The sequence below is a fragment of the Pezoporus wallicus genome, unplaced genomic scaffold (assembly GCF_028554395.1).
Source record: "Pezoporus wallicus isolate ANWC-B61680 ecotype Strahan unplaced genomic scaffold, APGP_CSIRO_Pwel_v1 scaffold_7736, whole genome shotgun sequence".
Taxonomy (NCBI): Eukaryota; Metazoa; Chordata; class Aves; order Psittaciformes; family Psittacidae; genus Pezoporus; species Pezoporus wallicus.
This window is the reverse complement of record NW_026636574.1, coordinates 1613939-1637466: the sequence shown is the minus strand read 5'-3', so window position 1 is coordinate 1637466 and position 23528 is coordinate 1613939. Positions and strand designations below refer to the sequence as shown.

Here is a 23528-nt window from a genome sequence, read left to right as displayed (position 1 = left end):
CAGATTCCACCCAAGCAAGGAGGCTCGTGCTCTGTCCTGCAGGCACATGGGCAAAGGAATTGGTAAGAAAACATCTAAACCAGCTTGCATTATATATATATATATATTCATTTTCCTTTAGCTTAGTTGAAAACACATCAACCTATTTGCAATTCCAAGTTGAATTTGAGGGACTAGATTCTATTTTTGTGGCGTTAGCATAATGAAAACTAAACGTAAGGTTGCAGTTATTTTCTGAATGGCCTTTAAGCTTCAGGTTTATTTATACACTGTTTCCAAAGGACAGAAAAATATTCTCCCTTTGTCTTCATCTAAGATATCTTCACATCTTTTCGCATGCAAATAATTCATGTCACTGAGAAAAAAGTTGTCTGTGAATCACTGATGAGTCTTTGATGCTTAACGTGCTGTCCAGCGTATGCATAGAGTTCTCTTGGAATGGAGTTTAACAAGAGAATCTGATTTTCTTCCTCACATCCTTAAAGTTTCCCATTCAGATTTCTCTTTAACAAGCAAATGAATGTTCCAGCATCATTATGGTTTCTGTTGTAAAAATGGCAGCTTCCTCCATCCTGTGTTTTCACACAACAAGGAGCCCAGCAGCTGAGCCATGCTGTGATTGCTTCCAATATGGCCTGTAGCATGGTTTGAAACAGGAGTCTGGCAGGACTCTCAGGGAGGCAACTTCCCTGTGCTCAGGGAAAACATGGCAAAACCATTTGTTTAGGAGCAGGGTTCCTTCCTGAAGGGTTTTCTATAGGAAGTTGTTGAGTCAGCTTTGATGTGCATTTGTTCAACATTTCAGTGTGAAATCTTAATGCAGAAGGGTGTTCTTATAGACCCAGGCTGAGAGAGCTGGGCTTGTTCAGCCTGGAGAAGGCTCCTTAAGGGGAGACTTTAGAGCAGCTCCAGTGCCTAAAGGGGCTCCAGGAAACCTGGAGAGGGGCTTGGGACAAGGGCCTGTAGGGACAGGCCAAGGGGAATGGCTTTAACCTGCCCCAGGGGAGACTGGGATGAGCTGTTAGGCAGAAGCTCTTCCCTGTGAGGGTGCTGAGGCGCTGGCACAGGGTGCCCAGAGAAGCTGTGGCTGCCCCATCCCTGGCAGTGTTCAAGGCCAGGTTGGACACAGGGGCTTGGAGCAAGCTGCTCCAGTGGAAGGGGTCCCTTCCCTGTTGGACACACGGGTTGCAGCTGGAGGAGCTTTAGGGTATCATCTTCTAACCCAAACAAGTCTGGAGTTGTATGGTTCTCTTAGGAGCAGCCCAGAGCCACTGCTGCCCAGTGCTTGCTAAGGCTTCAAACCTGGCTCTTGCTGTGTGTTTGCAGAATGATTAAAATCATGCTCCAATACAAATAATAATAAAATATACAATGCATCTCAAAGTGCCTGAGAGAGAATGAATAATTAGCCATAGAATAGAATATATAAACAGAAACTGCCTTAAAACCAGATGAAAATATGTCGGGAACAAGCTACTGTTACATTTTCCACCCCCATCTGAATATGTCTGGGGATGCTTAAACTCTACTCTGGAGGAAAAAACCTCTTCTCATTTCTCCTTTACTAGTATGCTACTGTAGCAGTTTTGAGAAATTAAAAATAATTGATACATTTGAGAAGGCACAAGCAGTAACTATTTCATATTTTTAAAAGCTTTGCAAAATATCCAGGAAAAAGTGCTGTGCATGCATAATGCCAAAGCTAAAATCTGCTCGGAGTGATGCAGTCAAGCCCTCTTTTATGGGAATAACCGTCCATGTGGTGTAAATGGAGGGTTTCTGCTGTAGCTGGGAAGAACCTGAGTGATCCCCGGTTTAAGTACTTGAGCTCTTTTAGCTGGGCTGGGAAAGGTTTTCCCTTCAATCAGCAAAGGTGCTTGAGGGAGAGCTCCTGGTGTAGCACCCATTCTGCTGAATACATCCATGCTGCTGGCCTCACACGCCCTTGTTCTGTAACAACAAATGCCTTAATTACAAGTGATTTGGTCAAAGTCTTGCTAGCTCTGCATGCATTAAACGGAACAGATTAAACCTGAGACGAGGCATTGTTGGGGGATTCTCTGGCAGCGGTTTTGTACCACGTTTTTTGATGCATATCTAACACATCAGCGCTCTCAGCTGTTTACAGTATCTGCATTAGGAGCAATCACACAGAGTGGACCTCCAAAGGAGGCTGGTTTTGTTAGGTAAAAGGGAATGAAGCACAGAAAATAGTATTAAAGATGAACAAACGCTTCCATTATTTCAGCAAATTAAATGCACTTCTCCAAGTGAAGAAGGCAAAAGTCAGTCATTATCTGTCTGTGGTACAGCGCAGCAGATAATAAAGAGGGGTTTATGATCTCTGAAAGCAAATTAGAGGATATTTAAACAACACATCTTTCTATGAAGCAGTGATAATTACAAAATCAGGTCAAAATACAGAACAATCTAACCCTGCCCCAAGCTAATGTTACTTGAATAAGCTGAAATCTCCTGTATTCTCTCGCAGAAGAAGGAATCATTTGGGATGCAGCTGTTCTCATTATTGTTTATCATCTGGACTCATAAACCCTTGTTAGTGTGTGTTGATACTTGTCACATCCAAAGCTCAGCACTGCTTTGTGCCTTGCTGATCAGCTGAGCAGGCACAAGGCACAGCTTCTCCCTGCTGCCACCTTCACCTCCCGCACCATTTTGGGGTAGGAAACTATGATTCTGTGAGTCTGTGAAACTGGTCTTCCTCTGGCTTATGCAGCTACGCAATTCCCACTACCAGTATCTATGCGGTCCTGAAGTTTAGGAGTCAAACAAAGGCTTATTCAAACCAGGAGATGAATTAGTGTGATCTTCAGTGAACTTTGCATCCAACCCTTTGGTGCACTGGTGTGTCCATGTTGCTTGCTTTTTCTTATTAGGCATTTCTAATAGTACCTTTTCTTTAACGCACAGTTTAGGCTGGGCTTTGGAAAGTGTTTTGATAACCTGCTCTAACTCCTAGGACTCCAGGACTGATCATCCCAGGAGCTGCTGAGGATGTTGTCCAGCCTGGACCAAACCTGCTCCCTCTGAAGCCAGTGGGATTGTTAACTCACTGCTGGTAAGAATGTCAACACAGAGCACATTCCATGCTCATGAGTGACAGATACTGCATGGTTTTGACAGACAGAGAAATTAGGTTCTAAATCCTTTAGCTATCTTTTGCAAAGTTACCCATAGCCCGTCTTGTAGTGATTTTAATGACTTCTCTGGGATGGGGACAGCTGCCAGCCTTGCAGGGGCACCACGTGTTGATGGTCACATTGAACGTTGCAGGAAACGTGTGTAATGATCAGCCCCGAAACCAGGACACCTTGTTAATAGAAGCCATAATATCAGACTAAAACAAGTGTTTTGGATTCAGGCCACCTCTTTGCTATCTCCCTGGCATATGAACTCTGAATTATCAAGCATTCAGCAAAATGCTCAGTTTCCTGCTGGTTTAGCCCTGAACAAAATTTTGCTGATAAAACCAGAGGATGAGCTGATTCCCCAGACCTTCCCCTTGTCTAATCCTCTGTGACCCACAGGATGAAAATTGAACTGATTAAAGCACTAGAAAACATACTGTGGGAATCCTGTCGCCGTTCACCCCTGAGGGAAGACTGGAACGGCCTAAAAGGTCTTTTCCCTGCTCTAATTTGGGTGATCTTTATGATTCACTTTGCTCTGCTGGGGGAATACAAAGGAAGAGGCAGAGAACCTGGACAAATTGTTGCTGGCCTTGGATACTAATAGAAAGAAAGATGTCAGAGTAGATGACAATGAGGTCGCGCGTGCCAAAGGAGGGCAGCTGATGAGATCACAGCACAGCCACCAGCTCTGCCTGGCCTCTCATTAGCAGCCAGAAAAGAGCCCGGCTGATGGGAGAGGCCAGGGGTGGTGGCACCAGCAAAAACACACTGCCAGAGGAGAAAATCTCCCTCTTCCTCCCCAGGGAGCTGCTGCGCTGCTTTTCCTTCTTGCTGTGAAATGGGGAAATTGCCAGCACTCTCTCAGTCCAGGTTTGTTTGTTGTGTCCCTTCCCAGAGAGTTCTCTCAGACATCTGTGAGGACTGGGTATTAGGAACAATTCCTGTCCCAGCGGGTGCTCCGGCAGTGGAGCAGGCTGCCCAGGGCAGTGCTGGAGTCACAGTCCCTGGAGGTGTTCACACACCGTGTAGAAGAGGCCCTCGGTGCCATAGGTTAGTGGTGGCCTTGGCAGTGCTGGGGAATGCTTGGACTGGATGAGCTTAGAGGTCTTTTCCAACCTGGTTAAATCTAAGATCCCCCCTCAAAAAACCTGTCCTGGGGATTGACGGGCGTCCTTTCTGCCCCAGAGGCACCTTGGGCTGTGCCTCCCTTGGAAGAATCCTTCAGCAGCAAATGCAGTTTAAGAAGTCGAGCAAAATGAAGCACACTCCTCCTCATGGTTAAGATATTAATGCAGTGGTATCCTTGGAGGAACTACAGAGCAGTTTCTAAACAAGCAACCTTTCTGCTCAGCTTTGCTCCAGGCATCTCGGGATATGTCTGCAAACATTAAATTTCAGCCCTCTGCTGTCTGACAGTTTGGGACTGGAAACCGGTCCCGAGCAGACTCAGCAGCAGATCAGATGGGTGATGACTGTGTAATTTATGGAAGCCTTTGCCTGTGTTACAGAGAAAATAATTGCAGCAGCAGGCATAAAATAATGAGCTGTGGTTGTGCTGCAGATTGTTTTCTCTTACTTTTATGGCACCTGACATCCAGTGCATGTGCTGGACAGCACATTATAGAGTCGTTCCTATAGACTGGATGTGAGACATTCCGATTAGGGTTGAGCTCAGCTCGGAATTGGGAAGTGTAATGCTCCGGCACATCGCACTGACAGAGCAATTCCAAGGAAGCAGGGATTTAACTGACGTGCTGCCTGGCCAAGCTGGTCCTGAAACCAAACAGAAGCCCGAAGTTCAGAGGGTTTGCTGAGATTTGGAGTTTTTCCTAGGACAGGCAGTGCCTGGAGGCCTGGAGCTGCACTGGGAGCATGTTACTCGGGTCTTAGAGTCACTCAGGATCATCTAAAGAACAGCATTAAAAACCATGGGAGTGTGAAGGCTGCACCCATGGTGCATGCTGTAGTAGTGCCAAGCAAATATAAACGCTGTCAGCAACACAGGAAATGAATCCTTCCTTAGGACAAGGGGGTTTCCCTGCACAGAGTTTTCTGCTGTCCTTTTATCAGCTCTAGCCAGCTTGAGGAATCCAGCAAGAAACTGTATCTGCCTGGAAAATTCCTAAATACCTTGGTAGCTTTTGATTGAATGGCTTCTTTTCTAGGTCACAGCACTGCCATAGCAGGTACCATTTTCTCCATTAAACAGTGTCATTTGTTGTGAGTAATTTTGTAGGTCTCATCAGGTTACTTATTTCATAGAATCCCAGACTGGTTTGGGTCAAAGGGATCTAAAAGCTCCTCCAGTTCCAACCCCTGCCATGGGCAGGGAAACCTTCCACTGGAGCAGCTTGCTCCTCTAAGCCCTTTCCAGCCTGGCCTTGAAACACTGCCAGGGATGGGGCAGCCACAGCTTCACTGGGCAATGTCCCGGAGTCTACAGCCTGGGGCCTGGTCATGTACTGCTAAAAGAGCAGCTTCAGTTTTGGAGGTATCAGGGAAGGGTCACACACCGACCCCTGGCAGAGCTCGATCCCCAGCAGTCCATCCCTGAGATTAAAAAAGAGCATCCAAAGTCACAGGGCTTTGCTACAACCTCCTGTTTCCTTCCGTGTCTCTCCAGTTAATTAGTTATGTTCTTCTTCCACTTAATTAGCTCAAAACCATCTCTTTGTACTTAGCCTTATAAATTACAGACTTTTTCTGTCTGATATGTTATAAGGGGTGACACTTTCAGCATTTTCTTAGCAGGGTCACATTTACAATTCTTAAAGGTTTGGAAGGAGCCTCACTTAGCCCTGCTGTGGAGCACGGATGCTTGGAAAGGCTGTTCAAAGGTACCATGATTTCCTTTAAAAAATTGTCAGAGGAACTGGGAGAAAAAACTTGTGAGGATCAAAGCAAATGAACTCCATTAAAAAAGACTAAGTAATGACAAAAAGTTACTGAAATAGCAAACCTGCATGAAAGTGGCAAAAAGAACTTCAGATGTCCATAAGGTACCACCTGAAAAACGCGGGTGACTGTTCAATCAGGTAGATGACAGTAGGTTGCTGCAGTCAGTTTTAAGGTTGCAAGAACATTGGAAAAGCTCAGACTCATCTATTTAAAATCAAAAAGATTTCTGGCCTTTACCACCATGCTGGGCCTATGCAAGTGATAAGCTCTAAGTGTGGAATCTCCTCAGCATGGGGATGCACAGCTCACCCAAAGGAAGGTACAAACAGCAGCCCCATGATGCATCGTCCCCATGTAACAGATTAAAAGGCTGGTGGCACCCATGACATGAGGTGCACTGGAACCAGAGCCTGGTGAGCTAAAACCTGCATGCCCAGCAAGAGGGGATGGGGGCACTGGAGGTGCTGGAACATCTCCTCGGGAGAGTTTTTGAGAGAAAAAAGTAATTAATTCACAGTGACTGCAAGAATAAATACGCAGAGAAAGGAATTTGGTGATTTTGGACAGAATACAACAATACGTTACCAGTATTAGTATTTGGAGGAGGAGATGTCAGGAAGAGATCAATTGCACTGAAGACAAGAGTTTTAATTCCAGATTTACACCAGGGTAAGGCAGGCTAAAACCAGCCCTGTGAGTGCATTACTGACTCGGTAGTCATCCATCCGCTTCCTGCAGAAAAGCTGTGTGAACTGGGATCTGCTGGGGCTGCTCCCTCCCCACACAATACATCTCTGCTGCATGCAGAGCTGGGCTGTGCTTGCACTGTTTATCCATCTATCTTTCCACTCCAAATAGACCCGGCCCTGTGCATACACAAGACATAGACTCTGAAAATACTCCGTTAACAATGTGTCATTGAGGCAGGGAGAGGATAAACACCAACACAGCTCTTGGCAGACTTGACATCAAAGTTCACGGGTGGGTTTTTTTCCACCACTCCAGCCAGAAGTGATGTTAAGCAAGAGAGCTCCCGGAGCTGTGTTTATTGTTACAGAAAAGAGTTCACGTGCTTTGTGATCTGTTTGGAGCTTTTGAGCTCTTTCTAGGGCTGGACGCTGATTTCCTCCATGGCATTCAGAGTGCATTTCTCAAGTACACCTTATCATAGAACCACAGACTGGTCTGGGATGGAAGGGAGCTTAAAGCTTATCCAAGTTCCACCCCCTGCCACGAGCAGGGACCCCTTCCACTGGAGCAGCTTGCTCCAAGCCCCTGTGTCCAACCTGGCCTTGAACACTGCCAGGGATGGGGCAGCCACAGCTTCTCTGGGCACCCTGTGCCAGCGCCTCAGCACCCTCACAGGGAAGAGCTTCTGCCTAAGAGCTCATCTCAGTCTCCCCTCTGGCAGGTTCAAGCCATTCCCCTTGGCCTGTCCCTACAGGCCCTTGTCCCAAGCCCCTCTCCAGCTTTCCTGCAGCCCCTTTAGGCACTGGAGCTGCTCTCAGGTCTCCCCTTAAGGAGCCTTCTCTTCTCCAGGCTGAACAAGCCCAGCTCTCTCAGCCTGTCCCCAGAGCAGAGGGGCTCTGGCCCTTGGAGCCTTTTCATGGCTGCCTCTAGACTTGCTTGAGCAGGTCCGTGTCCTTCTTGTTTGGGGGGCTCCAGAATATCCTTCTACAAGGTTATCATGTAATATGAAGCTGGGGCTTGTGCTTTCAGTCCTCAGACCCAAGCCACAGAGCTCCTGGGGATGGAGTTGAGAGCAGAGCCATACATCAGGCTCTCTCCAGTGCTTCACCTTCCACTGGTGTTAACTGAAAAGGGGAAGAACCTGCCCAAGAGGGGGATAGCAGAGTTATGATGTCTCTTATTGATTTATCTACACAACACTAGGGAAAGAATACAGAAAGAGAATTTAGATAATACAAAGATAGACATTTTCAGTACTGACTTAGGGTCACAGGAATTCTATAATCAGATCTCTAACTCATCCACCTCACTTAGATTTTGCAGCAGTGGATAATACATGACACATCAGTCAGAAACCTCCGTGGCGAGCAGGACAGTGTTTTGAAAGCTGTGTCCTTGCAATATTGTTCCCATCAGAAAAGGACATTTATCTCTCCCTGGGCTCTGTGCTGCGTCCCCGATTGTTTGGAGAAGGAAAAAAGCCCAGCCAGACCAGGCAAAGCTGAAGTTTGCCATGACAAATTCAGCGAGCAGCTCATCTCACCTTGATGTCTTCTGCAGGTGCAGCTACATAAATCTAAGTGCCCGTGGTTAGTGCTCAGCTGCAGGACCAACATCTAGTGAGAGATTAGCTCAGAGAGAGGGGGAAAAACAATTCCAAAGCAGTCAAGATCTTAATCCCAGCAGTGAAAAGATGGAAGAAGTTTCCAAACAACCACATAGCTGCAAAGTGTTAGTAGTGAGCATGGATCTGATTTTACCTGTGGTAAAGCCTGCAGCCAACTGCTGGAGCCCAGACATTAAGCATAGAATCAACCAAGTTGGAAAAGACCTTTAAGATCATGAAATCCAAGCATTATGATGGAGTAAGGGCTCTGCGGTTTACACATGGCCTGCTCATCCAACCCTTCCCAGCTTTCAGCACTCAGCTCCAGCCAAATTCTTAGTTTATGGAAAGAAAATGTTGGAAACCCCCCAGTTTTCCTGAAAGGGTGTCTGAAAGTTGAATTAAAGAAGCCCAAATTTTCCTTGCCCATCTTGGATGGAGAACCCGATTGGGCATTGATCCCTGGCAGGGATTTAATCATTATTTGGCAGCAATTCCATGCATGGTTTGTATCCTGTCCCTTAATTGTTTTGCAGGTTCTGCCGCAGACATGGCTTTGACCTCCAGCTCTCACCCCAGGACGCACCATCTGCTGAGGGGTTTGAGGTGGTTCTCCCAGCCAGGATGAAGCAGCCTGTCCCAGTGCTTGGAGCAGGGCAGGGCTCGCCCTCAGGGACGCAGACTTTGTGCAGGTCCTTTAACACCAAAACTCTGGAATTAGGTAAAAAATCTCACCCTGGGATTTTTGGATACGAGCCTAAACTCCAAACCCCACGTGGTTGCATTGTGCCTAATTACAGCCTGTCTAAAATGTTAATGGATCCCAGCAATGCAATATTCATACTAGAGGATTATTATATTGCACATACTTTGCAGTTAATGTAGTTGGGCAAAAAGGCCCAATAATAGGAAACCAGCCTGCTGTTGGGTTGAGTTTTCTTGGCTTATTGATTGAGTTTTAAAGTTTAATGCGAGGAGACAGTTCTATAGTACAAAGTGTATTTTAAGCATCTATTTATTAAAGCTGAATTGTGCTAGAACTCCTGTGCAAAAGTACACCTGACAGCTAAATGAATAGCAAATTATTTCCCGGCGTCTGTGCTATTGTCTGATGTTTCTGTGCAGCTGGTTCCTGCATGTACTGCAGGTTAAAAGAATCCTCAACCTTCTATTTAATACAACAAACTTTGTCAGATGTTGTTATTATTTTTGCTGGATGTCATAGCCGAGTGTAATGTATGCATAAAAAACCTCCCTGACTCCTTGAGCAGCCTAAATCAGGTGGAAACAGGCTGCAGGAGTGAGGAAAATTGGAGCATGGGGGCTTTTATTTAATCTGGTTCAAACAGGCCGTAATTAGAGGCATTAAAATGCTGGTGAATCCAGTAAAACATTATTCACAATCACTAAGGAGTCTGGCTAGTTCCTCTACAGAGTGGGGAGCAGGAGCTGGATGGCAGGATGCTCTGGACAGAGCAGGGGCTTGGAATGCTGCTCATGGTCCATGAAATGATAGATACCATTGCCATGGTGTTAACAGCCTGAGCACCCCACAGAGAATTCTAGAATCTCGGGGACCTCAAAAATCATCTGGTTTAACCTTTCTAGGCACAGCACCACCTAAAAGATGTCCAGCACCCTGTCCAACACTGGGGAATCCACCACTTCCCTGGAGGGAGAAGGAGAGGAGATAGCACCCTAAGCTTTGCAAGGAAAGAGTTAAACTAGAGTTAAGGAGAGGTTCCCAGCTGCGTGTCCTTAGCAGTAATGAGCCCAGCTGGAACGAATCACCAGGTCCTTTACCATTTGGAGAGGTCCAGCAGGTGCCCAGGATTGGCAGTGGGCCTGGCTTTAAAGGCTTGTTGATAGCTGCAGCTCTGGGTGGAGGGTTTTCCTGCTTTGGAGTTTCTTGCTGGGATGATGTTCTCGAAAGAAGAAATGCAGATTCACTTGAGGCTTATTCAGGAGCAGCTTGTAGTAGTGTTTCTCCTTTGGGCAAGAAAGGTAAGAGAAATACCAATATGGAAAAAAATAGATATATGTGCTGTGTATCAGGGCATGGGGGCAGGAGTTCATTGCATGAGATACAGAAGTGCAATAAATCATTGCTATGTGTAGCCTAGAGTTGATTAAATCAGATGCTGGGTCTCTTGTTGAACCTGGAAAGTTGTGAGGTGACTTTGTGAGTTAATTGCTGTGGCTGTTGCTGGAGGGCTGGGAAGAAATGGGATTGAGGTTGCTGGTAAGGAGTCTGTGCTGATGGCTTTACCTTTTGTGCTGCTCTGCTGTAGTAACAACAGATGCTTATGGTTTCTTATTGTTGGGGTTTGGTGCAGTTTGGGTTTCTTATATTGAGTTCCTTAGCTTGAATTACCCTGTTCTCTGTGAAACAAAGATTTAGAGGGGAGGTTTAAGAGGAGATTTCCATTAGGTATATGTTTAAAATGAAAGGTGTTCGGAAGCAGCTAATAGGAAAGGAACTGGGAGTTTGATGCACGGTGGGTGGGTAAGCTGGTCATAAAGTTTGACCTGATTTATTTAATTTTCTGGGAATAATAATAATTCTTTCCTGAAGTGACAGTCTGCATGTCAAAGTTTCAGCTCAATTTGAAATAGCTGAATGATGGATTCCAAGGGGAAAATAATGCTGGGTGTGCGGTGTACGTGCTGACAGTGTCTAACCAAGGTGTTGCTCGCCACCTTAACGTGCCACAGAAGAAATTATAGGCTGGCAAAGAGAGCTGTATTTCATGTGATTATGGATTGCTTGTGTTACTATCCATTAGGAAATAAAAAGGAGAAAAGGCATTGGGGGGAGTTGTTAGTTTTTTAAGTCTTGCACTGAAAGTGTTTCAATCTGGAGTAACTGAGTTACTTGCAAAAATAGTAGTTTTAATGATGGTCTGGCCTCTAAGGGGGCAAAACGTCTGCCCTGGCAGAATTCAGCCACCTAACCTTATAGTAGTGCTGCTTGGAAAATCACGTTTTCCCTGAACCTGTAGCATTTTTAAGAAATTAATTAATTCTGCTCTAGTTTTCCTTGTGATAGGACCTTTGAAAATCAGATGCACTGATTCACTCGCTATCCTTTGTGTCCTGGTGTAATTTATCATATGGGAGCAAAATGTCCTGTGTAAATCACAGCTGAATATCTGAAGAAGCTCGCTAAAAATTATGGGGACCATCAAAGTTTGTTTCACTGATAAAATGTCTGAGAGCTGTTTCTGATAGTACACTGGGTATCTTTTATTAAAGATTTAATTTCAGGAGCTTTAGGTGTGATTGGATTTTGGAAGTCTCAGTGGGTAGCTTATGAGAGAAAGAACAATTGATGAAAATAGGTTGCTAAGATAACTGTCTGCAGCCTCTAATCTGTATGCTTGGTTGTCCCAGGACAGCAATCCCCACAGCCCTCCAGAGGCCTCTGATTTTATGCTATGCAGCAATAACATGGTCCATATACTGTGCAAAGACCACCTGTAACTCCTGGTCCCAGGTCTTGAAAACATTTATGTACATTATTTAACTCCACCTCTTAAAATGGGGCCCATTGGCAAGCCCCATGGATAGATGAGCATGTAAAAGCTGTGTTTGGATGTATCGGTGCTGTGAGCTATGGGTCTCTACCAGTGTGTTTGTATCAGCCCAGTGTCGCTGCAGCAGCTTCTGTGCAAAGAACAAGCCCAGGCACCAGCCTGGGACCACATCTGGCAGGAGCTTTCTCACCTTCTTGACAGTATTATGGGGCCTGAATTCAAACCAGGAGCTCGTAGTTGGCACCAGGTTGAGTTTATTTGTTTAGGATGTTCAGTTTTGTGGTGTTCTTTGCATTTGTTTTAAGAGCTAAATAAAATTTGCTGAGTCCATATTCCACTCTCTGTTGATGCAAGTGTAAATCAGGAAACTAGCCTGCCCTACCCCATAAAAGGCTCAATATTCTTTTCTACAACTGCCCATTAAGCTTCACAAATGGATAAATAAGGAACCGAGATGTGTCATTTATTCATAGCACTTGGAAGGCGGGGAGGAATGCCATAAATCCATGGGCACCTTGGGCTTCACATCTGTCACTAAGCAACCTGGAGCATTACGGCTGGCGGTGGTGCTGAGCACACGTCCCCTTGCCTTTCCCCCAGGCCTTTGTCTTCAGACCACAGGAGACACACTTTGCTGCCCACCACCAAGCCAGTGCCCCTGCCTGAACCCCGGGAGCTCAAGGGATGGTGGCTTTTTAGCCCTGCTCCTTCTCACCTCTTCTTTTCTGCCATCTCACCTGCCCAGACCCTCTGCCTCCTAATTTCTCTCCATTTCACTCTTCTGAACTCTGTAGACCTGGTTTCTTACTGTGTCAATGCAGCTTATAGGTAAGAAAAGCACCATAGATGTCACATAACCGTCGTGCCAAAAGAAGCAGGAAATAAGTTATTTAGCTCTCCTGCACATGTGTGTGATGTGTGTGTGGAAGGGGGGGGCTTTTGCAAATGCACTAGGAATAATAATTAAACTCGCAGCTCCTCATTATTAAAATGGAGTTACAGGAATGCTTCTGGCCTTCGGGATTATCTGACCATCCTCACATGGCATTATGTAAAGCCGAAGGCTTCGGGAGAAGGGCATCATCTGCACTAACAACAACATACCTCTCTGTCTCCATATAATAGAAAGCTGGCGGTTTGAAGGGGCTGATAGATGAGACGGGAGCACCTTGTTTGCACTGCAGCAGAGCCCAGTAGTGAAGGGGCAAAGGCAAAGGTGTATTTCTCAAAGAAAATGATGTAAATGAGGTAAGAATCCCTCCAGTTAGTGAAGTTACTCCAGCAAGTGGCTATATAAATGTCTTTATATTGTTATTTCTGATATTAGTTTGTTGTTCCTCCATGAAAGCTGATTTATTTGAAATGTTATTACTTGAAACACCCTAATCTTTTTGTAATAATTCATATACTGGAGATTACAGTTTTGGAAGGCAGCCCAGCTCTGGCTGGAATCCTATTTATGGATTAAAGGATTTGAACAGCATTGCAAGCTAGATCTCCGAATAGCAGGATAATGTAAACCTGGTTCCATATAAAATGCTTTACCTCTGCAATAGTAACCCCATTAAAGGCAGATTGTTGGAGGACATTGGACAAGAGGACTTTCATTACAGTAAAGCAGGATATCTTGCACCCCTGAAGAGCAAGGATTTTCAGGGCTGAGTCTTCCCCTGGTTAAGATGCTCTCAGCTGCATCTCTCCTTTCTTGTGGAAGCCATCATGCCAACTAATTATAGGGGCATTATGGTAGGTTTGAACAGACCTTCTGATGCAAGAGCCGTTGTTTCTGGTGAGAATTGAGCCACCACAAATGAGGTGCTCCAGCAAAGAGCAACTCCTGCCCCATAGCGGGAGGGAGGCAGCTGGGAGCTGTGATTCCATGTAAACAGCAGCACAAGGGCCCACCTCAGGGCTCATTGGTGTTATTGAAGGGATAATCCCACCCCAGGAAACTGGGAGCTTTGGGGAGTGTTGTTATTAATTTCCTATTTAATGTAACAGCATGTGGGGAGCCCAGTCACAGGCTGGAGCACTGTTGAGACAAGATTTGAAGCAGAGCACTGAAGTGGCTATGGGGCTATTTATAGGCAGCTTTTACCATAATCAATGTGCAATAGAGCCTGGCACCCTGGGCCAAGTGGAAGAAAAGGTGGGAAAGGGAGGCCAAGCAGTTGGGAGGGATGAGCTAGTGGAGAGCTGCACAGAAAGGGGTGATGCAAGACAAACCTGCTGGTGTTCAGAAGATGGAAATGTGCTTGTTGCAATAATTAGGCCGGAAGATGATGAAAACCTGGAGAAGACTGAACCCCAGGGAAGGCTGAATGGTAGAGATACTATGCAAAAAATCCCTCAAGATTTATTGGTGCTGTGGATGTAATGCCCTGGAGAGACTTCTAAGCTGATGCTCAGCTTTTCTTTATTGTATGTTCCCTATAGAAGCAGAGGAAGGCATTTGAGAAGAGTGCTTAGGAGAAGATTAAGATCTTGCTTTTTCCATATGGGTGCAGTGCTAATACTGAGGAGGAGGTGGGGAGGAAGACTGCTGTGATCAGCTGCACAGCATTGCAGGGGGATTAGAGCAGAAATACATGATGAGGATCACCTGCTCCGGGAGGTGAGGCTTTCCTTTGGTGCCAATGATGCTCTGCAAAGGCAGGTTGTAATAAACAGCTATAAATGGGGTGCTCAACACATGTGTTTGCAGGTATTCCTTGTATCCACCCACCCAATTGTGGTCTAAAAGCAGCAGTTCTGTGGCATGGGGAATGATTACAGCACTGCCCTGGGCAAAAATCATTCCACTGCTCCAGATCTCCACTTCCTTGTCTATGGAACAGGGTAATACTATGTGCATCCCAGAGGATTTGAGCATTACTTATTATTTCTATAGGGATTTGAAGGTTAATAGCTTTACACAAGCCTAATTAATTGCTATTATTTAGTTTAATATTCTCTCAGGGTACTTTGTCCATACAAAGCTTGTTCTACCATCCTCCATGTAAGAGCATCTTGAAGCAGCACAGTGTGGCTGTGGTACAGGAGTGTTTATCCAAAAATGAGAGGCTGTGCAATAGGATGCACAGGTATGCCAGAATTTATAGTGATCTAATACATTGCCTGCTATATTGTGCCCTGCTTTTCAGACAACAGTAGCTGGTCACTATTCAGGGTGTTCTGATAAAAACAGTGGTAGAGCAGCTCTTCAGTGGAGACAAGGTCAGATGGGACTACGAAAGAAATAAGGGTAATAAACACTTCTTTCTGTGATGTAGATTGTCTTAACTCTTTGTATTTGTTGACCCTAAGTGAAGGTGGGCTTTGGACTGATAAGCTCAAGTGTTCACTCTGGTTTTTGCAAGAGTCAGATTTCATGCCTCTTTAGGCTGTTTTCAGAGAGCCCAAACACTTCTTGCAAGAGAACTCTTGTGTTAATGCTTCTGAAATAATTCATGGAGGCTTTTGATGTGGTCGTGTTCTGGCTGACAGCCCTGGTGTTTAATGGAGTCTGAGACTGGGCTTTGATGGACATTAGTACAAGTTTGAATGCTTTCCCGTGTAAACAGAAGCAGCGTGATTCCTGCTGCAAATGACTTCATTTAGGCCTGGGTAGGAAAAGCTGTAGTTTGCTAACCCTGCTTTCCTGGTGCTTCTTGTTCTCTGGGAATTGTGGCACGAAGTGGTGCAGGAGCATCCTGAAACTGGGGCACGCTCGCTGTGCCTACAGGGGCTTTTCGCTAATACCACCAGTGGTGGAGAGCAGCCCCGGCTTCTCTGCACACCCTGTGCCAGGGCCTCGGCACCCTCACAGGGGAGACCTTCCAAAGATCCCGCATTGTTCCCTCTGGGAAGGCTCTGTTCTTGCAGGGCAGTGCTGAGGCAGGGGCTCTGCTGCAGAGCCTTGCTTGCCAACGAGGAGATCAAAGCTGTTCTCTGCAGTGTCTGGACAGGAACCGTGGCCTGCTCCCGCTTAAATAGAATGTGCCATTAATAACAAACAAAGCAAGAAGATAAGAACTTCACTGTTAGTGCTTAAACCCCACTGTAACAAATGAAAACTGCTGTAATGTCATTTGAGGGGGGACATGTGGTGTGCCTGAGAAGAAAGATGGATCGCATACATTGTGTGCCTGACAGTAAAACTAATAGCTATTGGATGGAGTGTTAAGTATATCATAAAATCAGTGTTAGCCGCATTCAAGAAGATGCATTCAGACTGTTTCCGTTGCCTGTACTGAGCGTGTGACAGCAGCCAAGGGAGCTGGGGACCACAGATGTCACCAGGGGTGAGGGAGGGCACGGATGGGCTTGCTCCCCAAGGGCTGGCCTGCAGCACCCTGGCTGTATGGACACAGCACTCTCCAGAGGACTACCAGAGCAAGCCTTTGCTCCCCAAAGGTGCTGGATGCCCAGCCAGCACCCTCTGAATGCAGTTCCTCCACGGAGTGGCAGCAGGGGTACCTATGGTAAGGTGCGTGGTGTAAAGCAGGGGGTGCCCAGAACATAAGGCAGGAATACTTCCCACCCCGGAGCTTCCAACAGCTGCTGTGTGAAGTGAACTTTGATTCTGGGAAGAGGTGATTGAGGCAGGAACAATGAACTGAGGGTTATCTGCTGCTGGCTGAGCAGGAGCGGGGGAAGGAGCAGTGCTATGGACAGTGATTTCCTCAGCCATTCCAGCCCTTCTGTGAAACTCGAAGGGCTCCAGCTTTGTTTTCCTTCATTAGTTACTTCTGTGCCATCTCCTCCCAGCCTGGCTGCGTGCTGTGGTCATGAGCATGGGGGAGGTCGGGGCAGCCCTGGCTGTGGAGGCTGGAGCACGAAGTGTGGCGGTCCCCTGGTTTGCTCCTCCTGGCCCGTGTGTGTGTGTTGTCAATACATCAGGAATTGAACATCCCCACCCTTCACAGGGCGAGGAATACTGGTGTAAGAGAAGGCAAATCACTGGGGACAGACATGGGCTTGGGTCACTTATGCAAAAGCTTCCTGTTGGCTTTGCAATTGGCCAGGGATCCAAAGTCCTGTTTTCTCCTGTGTGTGGAAGGCTGATGTAATGTTTAGCTGCCATCCTCTGGGAGGAAGCGTGGAGCTCCTGGGAGGTCACGTAGCTGGATCTGGGCTCTGTGCATCTGTTTCTTGCCTCTCAGGGCAGTGCTGTTGCCAAGCGGCCAAGCTGTGTGCTGGGCAGTGCAATTGGGGATTTATCTCGGGGCTCATTTGGCAAAAAGACCTTTGGTATGTGGTGTGACCCGGAGCCTCTTCCTGAGGCCAAAACCTATTCATTTGGTGTCCCGGGGATCTGTTGAAGGTCTATCACGAGCACTTGGATGCTTCATGAGATCATTGGTGTAAGAGATGAGCGGGATTCGAAGATGCGGGGAGGTGAGGAATGCTGTCCTTTCCCAAAATGTCACTTGAACACCCGCTAAAGTTGATAGAAGTTGCTGAAAACCTGACTGCAGGCCTCCTCATTAATAATGTACCAAAACCCCCAGTCCTTCCCCCTTTCAGGGAGACCAACTGCTGCTCTCCCTTACTCAGCATCCCCCTGAAAAGCGCAGGGTCTGCTCATGTGGCTGAGACAACCTTTTGCTGCTGCACTGAGTTCACTGGGTGGCCTGGGGAGGTGATTGCAAAAGCTACGAGGGCTTCCAGTAGCACAGTTTCCTGCAAATAATGGGCCTCAGCATTTTGGTTCTTGACTCCGTTTCTCTCCTTCTGCTCCGTGGCTGCCAGCAGGTCGGCTAAGTGCAGAGCGAGCAGAGCATGCTCCTTTGCTGTGATCTGAGGAAAGGAAAGGTGACTTCTGCTCCCCTTGCAGCAGCTTGCTGGAGGAGTTGAGGTCTGTGGTGAGCAGTAAAAGGCTCTATCAACACACGGCGCTGCCAAGCCCAGCTCAGACGTGGCGGTGTCTTCTCGGGTCCCTGGGCACGGAGCTGGGCTCTGGCCAACCTTCCTTTGGGGACAAGACGCTCCTGCTGGGAGCGTGGGCACTGCAGAAAGGAACATGCGCCCAAGCAAAGCCTGGTGTCTGAGTTCGTGGTGCTGGGGGTCAGTGTGGGTGCCGTGCACGATTCCATGCTGTAAGGAAATGCAAATGCCAATTAATCCCCTGTATCACCAGCAAACTGCTGTGAAAGAAGCTGGGAACACGTTGTCCATTCCTAGCCTGCAGCAGAACCTGTTTGTCCTGGTGCAGCCTCCCTGGCGTTGCTGGAGCTCATCCTGCTCCATCCTAGCACAAGAAAGAGGTGAATACCTGAAGCTTAACTGTATGCTTTAACTCTTGTATAAAAGTCTACCTGGCTCTATAAATTTTTTATGACAAATTAATTAAAAGCCCCGTTATGGAAGCTTTAAAAGAAGAAATAAATATTTCATATTTATTTAAATATTCATATGCCGCATGTTTTTTAATCTTGAATAAATATTTTGGGATAATCAGTTGGGTTTTTTTGTTGTGCTAAAAGTTTGCATTGTAAATGCAACCGTGATTGATTAAAAAAAGAAACAGGCAATCTATTAATTCTGTAATTACACATATGCTGCTCAGGACCTGGAAGAAATACCTATATCTGTTTTTCATAACCAGGAGAGTTATCAAGATAATTTGCTTATTGAAAGCTTCAATGAATGTAATTATGGCAAGATCTCTACCTTCATATGAGTGTAAGTACAGCTTTTGGGTTTTTTCCATAAATCATCTTTTGAAATAAACAAGACATGAGAAGTAAGGAGTGATCCCTCACGTTGCATTGGGAATGCTTGCGAGATCTGGATGTAGTACTGATAAGCTCTCAAGTTTTGTTTTGTTTAGATCATAGAATCCCAGCCTGGTTCGGGTAGGAAGAGGCCTTAAAGCTCCTCCAGCTCCAACCCCTGCCACGGGCAGGGACCCCTTCCACTGGAGCAGCTTGCTCCAAGCCCCTGTGTCCAACCTGGCCTTGAGCACTGCCAGGGATGGGGCAGCCACAGCTTCTCTGGGCACCCTGTGCCAGCGCCTCAGCACCCTCATAGGGAAGAGCTTCTGCCTAAGAGCTCATCTCAGTCTCCCCTCTGGCAGGTTAAAGCCATTCCCCTTGGCCTGTCCCTACATCCCTTGTCCCAAGCCCCTCTCCAGGTTTCCTGCAGCCCCTTTAGGCACTGGAGCTGCTCTCAGGTCTCCCCTTCAGGAGCCTTCTCTTCTCCAGGCTGATCCAGCCCAGCTTTCTGTTGTTTCAACTGAAATGCTGAACTTAATTTTCCAGTCCAAGGCTGGCTCACTGCAGGTGTTTACATCTGCTTGAACATGGCACAAAGAAGGGCTCACTGAGCTCCTGTGCAGTGCTTGTAGTGCTGCCTTGCCCTGCTCTGCTTTCACTCCATCCATTACTTTTTTTGCAGTTGTCATGGAAAGGAGTAGTAATAACTCACTCATTTCCTAACCCTATTCTCAGCGTTTTTAAAGACTATTTCTAATGCTTCTTGGACTTCTGCATTCTCTGAATAAATCACAGCAGCGCAAATGGTACTCGATGCGTGTTGTTCTTAATGAGCTGAGATGGAAGCAGCAATGCTGCTGACCCTGCCGTCTGTAGCCTGATTTATAAGCTGCTTCAGACTCTGACACTGAAGCTTAAGGAACCCTTAAGTCTCTTTTTCCTCTGCAAGACAAATAAAAGGCTGTTATTGCAAATTAGAATGTGAGCCAGAGCTGCTAAAGACACCAAAGCTGAAGCAAACAAAGGGAAACTGAAAGGATTGTTTGGAGGGGTTTGTTGCTATTCTCAGAAGGATTATTGTTGATTTTTAGGAACAGTTCATCCTGGAGGCAGTTGCGTTGCTTTAACAAGATGGAGCTGTTTAACATTTCAGGCTTACCCGCCAAAAACTAGTAATAGGAAGCTGTATGGAGAGGAATGTGCTGACAGCAGTGATGTTTGGATAGTAATTCACATGCTGGAGATGATGCTCTGGAAAGCTGCCCAGCTGGGTGATGCAGAGTGGGGATGCTCTGGTGCTGATGGCTGTACAACTGATTGGCATTTCTGCTCCGTCATGAGATCAGGTTGCAGATGAAATGGAGATGGCTGCAGAGGACAGGGCTTGGAGGCAGCAGTGTTAGAGGAAACCTCTTGGTGGTTGGCCTGATGTGATGGGAGCACCTCTCCCCTGTGTTGTTTGCTTTCAAAAGGCAGCTTGGCCATGGTTTGGGCTGAGGGACAAGCTGATGTTCTCCAGCAGCAGTAGGGGTTATGGGTTGTCCCAGGAACAGTCAGTTGTTGGTGTTGTCTAGACCTTGTTCTCCAAACCTGTTCCACGGGGTCTTTCTGTGATAGAGCACATAATTGTTCAGAGTAAAATGGTGCTCCTGGACCTGTTGATCGCTTTTCTTCTGTTTGTCATGGGGCTCCAAGTGGCATTACACTTCCTCATTCTGCAAATGGACCTTGTCCACGATGCTCTTGGATGGCCATGCTCCGTTTCGGGCACAGGTTGTGTTTACAGCTCACTCCCAGATCATCCAGCAGCACAAGAAAGGCAGAAACTGCTCCATTCTCCCACCACTGCAGCCTGTTTCTGTGCTCCCCAGGCCCTAACACAGGGATTTCCTTTTTGTCATGAATTTGAGTTGCTCTAAACCCTATCGAGGGGACCTAACACAAGAGACAAGATCTGTTGGTGATACTGTATTTAAAATTACTCCCTCATGGATTCTTTTCTTTAGAAATGGTTGAAGTGACTGATAACTGTTGTCTTTTAGCTCTGTGAGCAGCACAAGCTCCCCGTCAGAGTGCATACAGCCAACTGAAATGCAAATTCCACACCGCCAGCAACTTTATTACACATGAAAACCAGGTTTCACTGAGCTCAGAAGTTATCAGAGGGAGAACAATAGTCTATTACCACTCCTGTGCAGAAAAGAGGCAGCACTTGTCCTTGAGAGACCTGGCCGCCAGCCATGCTGCAAACCAGGCTCTTGGGTACCTACTGGCATTGTGTGGAGCTTCTTCATTAATAATTAAAACCCAAGCAATACCTGAGGAATAAGTAAGTGTCTATTGACACAAGTGCCGTGCTCTGCATCACTGCTTGTTGGCATTGTCACTGTTTAACCCCAGCCAGCTGCCGAGAAAGGGGCTCCTGATTGTACCTGCTCCTCCCTGAGCCACCGAATCCTCATGGGTTTAACAATGAGGATGTGCTGCGTTAAGGAAGACCCTCCTGCATCTTCTTCAGTGCTTTAAAGCCAGGGTTATTGAGTGCCATCCTTGCAGCCGGGCACCTTCCTGAGCCATTAGCAGGTCTGTGTTACAGCGGTCTTAGTGACTTCATTAGGTTTGAGCTGAGATCATTCTCCAAGGGCAGTATCTTTAGGTGTGAATATCCCAGGTTGGTGTCAGAACCTCAGGGTCTGCAAATCATCTGGGGATTTATGTTTCATCCCTTGCAACTCCTTGGAAAATGGTTGGGATCAGTTACAGCTGTGAATGTCTAATTACCCCTCCAGATGGCTTCTCCAGAGTCCCACTCACTTGATTCTAGCATTTGGTGGTGTCCAGGAATTACAGGCACAAAAAGCAAAAGGCCCTTTGAAGCCTGACTGAAAACTTGACTTAAGCCCCCGGAAATAATAAAAGGAAAGTAAAGAACCCAGTAAAGCTGCAGAAAAAGGATTAAGAGGGGAGAAAAGCCAATGGGGACAAGTAATTCTGGCTCTGTGTGATGGGGTGATATAATGTTTATGCTGTCACTGGAGCCAAGGACTGCTTCCAGGTCTATACACATCCACTTTTTCAATCTGCAGCCACTCTCCTCTATTTTTGTGCTATACTAGCATCATTTAAAAAGAAGCTAAAGTTTAAGAGCAAAGATGTATAATTTTTTATCTATTTCCCAGAAGTATTTTGTGTGTCATAAAGAGCCTGAATGTGTTCTGCTGCCTCTGAAGTCTTTACCAAGAAACCAGGCCAGCTCAAAACCAGCAGCAACAACAAATCTGCCTTTGGTTTGGCTTTTTACAGACAGTTTATTCCATTTCTCTGGTGGTGTCCCATAGGAGGGAACCACTGGTGTAACCATCCCTGCTCCTCATGAGCATCTCTGCCTCCAGTCCTCTCTCATGTTGGAAGAGGACCATGTGTCCCCGAGTTGCTGGTGTTGGTGGCAGCCAGCACCCCTGCCTGGCTCTCCTTACACCAATCTGAATGCATTCCAATGTCAGATTGTATTAAAAGGGTTATAAATCCTTCTGGTAGGAGCCTGCATTTTAGGATTGATGAGTGTGATCAGCAAACTATTCAAATAAGTATGCTTATTATTAAAGCCCTGCCAGCAACAGGATGACATGCAGAGAAACTAATGCAAAATAATTTCTCCTTCATTTCTGCGCCTTACCCTGGTTTTAATGCAGGCTTAAGAACATTGGGTTTTAATTGTTTCTTTGGGTAGACTGACTGCTTTTGTGTTTGTGCATCTCCACAAGCTGGGATTTGTATGGGAAGTGGCCATACATGTACATATTGCACTAGCCAAAGGCATTTGAAAAGCAGCCAGGGCTAAGACTGGAAGGTTAAAATGGAAAAAAATGGAGCAGCTTTCCCATTACTAATATCTACATTTTTATGAGCTGCTTTGTAATATAATTCCCACCTACTGGGACAATTCCTGAGCTGTTTGTTCAATATTTATCTGGTTCTGAGTCAGACAAAACTCCCAGATCTCCAGGCGACATAAATTACCACGGATGCTGTAACTGCAGCTGGGGACTGGGCTCTGCCGAGGCCAGGATAATCATGGAGATTTCACCTTATCTGTGCCACAGTTACTTGACACCAGTTGTACTACATGTGTGTCCTGATGTTAGAATAGGATTTAGCTCCTGCTTTTGTAAAGGCAGCAAATAACTGAGTGATGTGCTGAGCAAACCATGGCGCAGCCCTCTTGGGTCGGGCTGGTCTGCAGAAGCAAAGCTGGAGCATGAACACGTGTGAGCAGCAAGGAAAGGTTCAAATTGCTCAATTAAATGGAGAGTGCATGCATCTTGTGAATGTGTTTGGTGTGCAAGCAAAGTAAATGCACCCCCACTAGTATAAATGGGTCTGGGATGGAGACTGCTGAAGAGGAAAAGCCCCAGTAGACACATTAGCTTTCAAAACAAGTCTCTATGTATTTCTGGTACATGCTGAGTGTCCTTCAGTTTTGTTTCAACCTTTCAGATTTATAGGCTCACATTTCCTGAATGGCTTAAGGTGTTTTTTGTCTAATTGCAGTAACAGAAAACCCTCTGACCCACAGCAATTAGCCAGGTACCAAACCAGGAGTCCCAAGTGCCTCATCCCAAACCCAGGGTTTCACTGCACGCTGAAGGATTTTGGCCTGGTTTTCAGCACAGAAACCCTAAGAACCATACAATAGAGGTCACTGCTTTCCCTGTGCAGGTAATTTTTGATGTGGTAATAATCTGTTTCCTAAAACTAGAGAATAGAGAACTGGAGAATAAAATGCACTATAATGTGTGAGCAGAGCTCCTTGGAGCATCCCAAGGAGGCTCCGGGTCTCGCCCCGCACAGCTGCATGTGGCTCCTGCCAACACACAAACCCAGGTGCTGTCTGATTGCTGCTTTAATTCAAGGGAGTTTTAAAGTGTGACATTGGAGAGGATGAAAC

The 23528-nt window shown here is 46.3% G+C and overlaps 1 long non-coding RNA gene across 1 annotated transcript; it reads left to right on the top strand.

Moving 5' to 3' along the window:
- The first annotated feature begins 5 nt into the window (after nucleotides 1–5).
- On the top strand, nucleotides 6–9800 carry LOC130594677 (uncharacterized). Its single transcript, XR_008971137.1, has 4 exons — nucleotides 6–62; nucleotides 2981–3079; nucleotides 8301–8478; nucleotides 8883–9800. It is a non-coding gene; the product is annotated as an uncharacterized LOC130594677 (long non-coding RNA).
- The last annotated feature ends 13728 nt before the right edge of the window (nucleotides 9801–23528 follow it).